A 5,584-nucleotide genomic window follows, 5' to 3' on the forward strand; every position below is an offset into this window, starting at 1 on the left:
CCGCCGCAGGTACGTCACTACACATATACACCACACAACACACATGCCGACACAGGTCCCAAGCACAACACTGGCATCCTGCTGGGGGGCACAACACATCCACATGGGCACACACACATCACCCACCTCAGAACAAGGCACCCCACGGCATCCGGAACACACAACGTCGGCCAACCTGCAGCAACGTCACGGTCACGTCACCGCCGCGGTCAACACATGCGCACAATGCAGAAGGCAGGGCAACAGCAAGGCATGGACACATTCCAAACATCACAGCGACACACCACCCCGACCAACACTGCACACCACCCGAAGTAGTCACAGGCCAGGTGCCAATCCCGTGCACCCCCTTGCACATCAACAAGCACTGTAACAACAAGCACAATACACACACACTGCGACACACAACCAGGGACAAAGGCACAGCAGGATTGCCTGACAACGGACACACAACACCAGTGCACTCCCCACAGCCCACACAATTGAATACAAACATCCACACAGGGCAAGACAAAACATACAACAGGCATAATACTCCTGCCTGACACATGTGTGTCTCACACCATACAGGGGCACACATACATACACTACAAACTAACACCCTTCACACTGCACACCTCTGCCACACACATGCCATGTAAGCCATGCCACCAGGACCAAGGGCCAACACAAGACGACCATACACATACACGCCAGGGCACACAGAATGGGAAACACACACCTCATCACATCATAAACATCTACTACACCACAGCACAGCTGCACACCCTGTGCTGCCAGTGTCCCCCAAGGTGACCTGTGAACAGTGTATGCAGCAATAGCAATTCACCCACACGAAAACTGCATGGCCTGCCAAATAACCATCACAGAGTACAACATCAGCAGGGCCACAATGTACTGAAGAACCTGTCCCCCTGTCTAAAAATCATATGGCCACATACAACCTTGCAATGGTGATGTACAAAATAGACCATGGAACTCAGTCAAACAAGAAAATGACTTTAATCAGTAAGGAGACAGAGAAAACACACCATAATGTACTGTATTTATTCACATATTGCACAGATGTAGCTACACAACATAAGTAGACAACAGCAACTCTCAAAATCATGTGCAAATGCCATAGACTATGCACTGGTGAATCACAATCGGGAAGTGCAAAGTCCTTGGCAGGGCAGGGTACAGCACATCAGAGCAACAGGCCCAGAGTCCTTGGCAGGGGAGAGCACATCAGAGCAACAGGCCCAGTGTCCTTGGCAGGGCAGGGTACAGCACATCAGAGCAACAGGCCCAGAGTCCTTGGCAGGGGAGAGCACATCAGAGCAACAGGCCCAGTGTCCTTGGCAGGGGAGAGCACATCAGAGCAACAGGCCCAGAGTCCTTGGCAGGGCAGGGTACAGCACATCAGAGCAACAGGCCCAGTGTCCTTGGCAGGGCAGGGTACAGCACATCAGAGCAACAGGCCCAGAGTCCTTGGCAGGGGAGAGCACATCAGAGCAACAGGCCCAGTGTCCTTGGCAGGGCAGGGTACAGCACATCAGAGCAACAGGCCCAGAGTCCTTGGCAGGGGAGAGCACATCAGAGCAACAGGCCCAGTGTCCTTGGCAGGGGAGAGCACATCAGAGCAACAGGCCCAGAGTCCTTGGCAGGGCAGGGTACAGCACATCAGAGCAACAGGCCCAGTGTCCTTGGCAGGGCAGGGTACAGCACATCAGAGCAACAGGCCCAGAGTCCTTGGCAGGGGAGAGCACATCAGAGCAACAGGCCCAGTGTCCTTGGCAGGGGAGAGCACATCAGAGCAACAGGCCCAGAGTCCTTGGCAGGGCAGGGTACAGCACATCAGAGCAACAGGCCCAGTGTCCTTGGCAGGGCAGGGTACAGCACATCAGAGCAACAGGCCCAGAGTCCTTGGCAGGGGAGAGCACATCAGAGCAACATGCCCAGTGTCCTTGGCAGGGCAGGGTACAGCACATCAGAGCAACAGGCCCAGAGTCCTTGGCAGGGGAGAGCACATCAGAGCAACAGGCCCAGTGTCCTTGGCAGGGGAGAGCACATCAGAGCAACAGGCCCAGAGTCCTTGGCAGGGCAGGGTACAGCACATCAGAGCAACAGGCCCAGTGTCCTTGGCAGGGCAGGGTACAGCACATCAGAGCAACAGGCCCAGAGTCCTTGGCAGGGGAGAGCACATCAGAGCAACAGGCCCAGTGTCCTTGGCAGGGGAGAGCACATCAGAGCAACAGGCCCAGTGTCCTTGGCAGGGCAGGGTACAGCACATCAGAGCAACAGGCCCAGAGTCCTTGGCAGGGGAGAGCACATCAGAGCAACAGGCCCAGTGTCCTTGGCAGGGGAGAGCACATCAGAGCAACAGGCCCTGGAACACACCCACATCGCTAACAATGGTGTACTGTAGCACACCTATGTGTGGCACAGGCGTCTGAGGGTGTTGACAACTCACTCCTGGCTGTCATGTGGAGTGGAACCTGGCTGTGTGTCAGGGACTGCAGGTCGACTTGACTGGTGTGACAGAGGGACATGTGGTGTGGCTATAACAGAGGGCCTGCAAGGTGGAGGGCTGTGCGGACCAGGTGGCACCGTGGCACGTGGAGGTGGAGTCATGCACGCCCTTGACACAGTGTGGGTGGGAGAGGTTGGAGGGGTGCCCTTCCACTTCTTAGGAATATGAATTTGCTTCCCTGTCATGGGGTTGATGGGAAGTGGCGTTGACACCACCTGCACACCCCCCAACTGTTCCACTTCAGGGGCAGACACTGCCACTCCCTCTGGAGAAGTGCTTGATCCTGCAGTACGCTTGTGCTGGCTACGCCTCCGGGCCACTTTAGCCTCTCTGGAAGGTGTACCCCCCACAGTGACCACCTTCCCACTTACCCCAGGGATGGCCATTACACTGCCCTCCTGCCCCTTCTTGCCAGGGATGGCCACTACACTGCCCTCCTGTCCCTTCTTGCCAGGGATGGCCACTACCCTGCCCTCCTGTCCCTTCTTGCCAGGGATGGCCACTACACTGCCCTCCTGTCCCTTCTTGCCAGGGATGGCCACTACACTGCCCTCCTGTCCCTTCTTGCCAGGGATGGCCACTACACTGCCCTTCTTTGCCACAATGACTGGGCTGGTCACAGCAGGGCTTCCCTCCACCTGCCTCGATGTACTTTGTTCTGGGGTTGATGTGGTAGGTGGGTGTGTCCCTGTGTTCACCCCAGGTGTAGTCATGACATCCCACACATCCTCTGTGGGCATAGCAGAGTCAATATCTGGTGATGGCTCAGCAGCATGTGAGCCTGAAGTCTGACACAATGTTGTTCTGGCCTTGCTCTTCTGTGACTCCACCTGGTCTGTGCATATTGGGGGGTCCCTGCCCTTCTTTGGGGATGGAGTCTGTGGACGGGATTGTTTGCTTTGGGTCTGAGCTGTGCTCCTAGTGTTGTAACGTTTACTTGATGTATGTCCCAAGTGCTCACTGTCATCTGATGTGGCCACTGACTGGGTGGACGTCACAGGCACCTGAGTTGCAAAGGGGGCATGTTGGAGGGCTGACGTCACTGTACCTGACAATGACAGGAGTGTACGATGTAGGCCACCCACGTCAGAGTGTATGCCCTCCATGAATGCCAGAACCTGCCCTATTTTGTAATCGTGGGCACTGAAGGCATTCAGCAGGGCGGTCTGGCCCACGCAAAGTTGCCGCAGGAGCTCTACGCACTCTGCACTGAGGGCAGCAGGGGGGACAGGTGCAGGTGCTGCGGTGCCATGTGTGAATGTCACACGTCCCCTCTTAGTGACACGGATACGGCCAGCCCCAGAGGAAGTGGATGGGAGGGTGGGCAGTGGCCGTTGGTAGTCAGATGCAGCAGCAGAGTCCCCATCCCCTGTGGCTGCTAACAGGGACTCATCCCCCCTGCCATCAGATGAAGTGGTACTCTGTGTCTCAGCCACAGATTCCTCATGCATACTCCTGTCACCCTCAGTAGCGCTGGTGTGGTCAGTGTCACTTTGCTCCGTCTCACCCTGCTCTGCTGCCGCTGTCGTGCTGGTCTCCCCACCACTTTCAGGATCATGTTCCGCCGTGGTGTCTTCCGAATCTGCATTAGTGACAGAAACATGGTTGTATAAGTGTCATAGTCTGGTCACACGATATCAGAGCAATGCAGCACATGAGAGGCCTAGAGCTACATGGTAACCATCACACCCTCAAATCATTGTGCTGCTACACACCAGTTACACCACAACTGAGCCTGTCATGCGGACAAACAGGCAGGAGTGGACCAATGTCGATGACACACAGCACTACACCCTGCCCATGGATGGTGTTCCCCTAGCCCACATGGACCTGCCCCACGGACATGATGTAGCCACAACTAACATCACCACTTCCAGAGCCTAAAGGGATCCAGAGGGGAATACACACACCTGTTTTGTCTACACATGCCACATTGTCAAATAGGCCATTACAATCACCATGTGCCAATGTGGGTTCACATTGTTGTCAGATGTGTGGGCCACTACCATGCAGGTGCATGCAAAGTACACTGACATGGTGTAACACTCATTAAGTGGACACAGCTGTACAGCATAATAGGGACTACACCCACCATCACAAAGAAGAGTGACCATGTGGACAACAAAATATATGTCAAGGACTGAAAACTGCAGCCAGGAGATGCAGAGTAAGGCCATGGTGGGCCAATGCCTCATACAGACACACATCACAGTTGCCACTCACATCACATATCACAGCATGGCAGCACACGCACATCACATGTGTCACCGCAGACACAGGCACTCTACACATGCATCCACTCCCAGACAAACTCTCCCTCCCCGGATACTCACCATCGCTGTCTTGCTGCTGAAGCCCCTTCAGACGTGCATCCAGGTCTGGATAGGTCACTGCCAGTATGCGTGCCATCAGCGGAGTCATGGTGCGGCGTGCCACACGCCCTGTGCGTGGTACCATCCCCAACTTCATCTCTGCCACTTGCTTAGCCAGCCGGCTGATGTCGTCCCACCTCTTGTGACAGTGTGTGTGTCGTCTGTTTGATACCCCCAGGGCTCGCACCTTTGCTGCTATGGCCCTCCAGACAGCCTTACGTTGGTGTACTTTGAGCTGCAGGTATGAGAGTAAAGAAGGACTAATGAACATTTACACATTGTCATATGTCAGCATCTATCAGTACAGCAGCCAGACACTGAATCAGGACGCACAGTGACCCCCCTCCCTCCAGAACTGGGGGTACCCTCACAAGGCCACTCTGCATGGCATAAACATTAGTGAATGCATGCACACATTGAGCTTCGTAGTCTCCATGATTATCACACTGAAGAATGATGATTCAACACAAATGCATCGACAGCACTGTATAAATCATAAATTGTACAGGGCATTGATGTGGCATATCCACTAATCAGTGTGCAGCAACTGTAGCATGTAAGTTGGCTGATGGACAAACTTTGGAAGGGCAGCCACTGAACCTACTCTGTGGGGCACACTGACTATGACTACAGGGGCACCCTGAAATTACATCACAAGCGGACACTGTCCAACCAGCTACAAGGCAAACAACCGTTG

The sequence above is a fragment of the Lissotriton vulgaris genome, unplaced genomic scaffold, assembly GCF_964263255.1.
Source record: "Lissotriton vulgaris unplaced genomic scaffold, aLisVul1.2 SCAFFOLD_1166, whole genome shotgun sequence".
NCBI classification, from domain to species: domain Eukaryota; kingdom Metazoa; phylum Chordata; class Amphibia; order Caudata; family Salamandridae; genus Lissotriton; species Lissotriton vulgaris.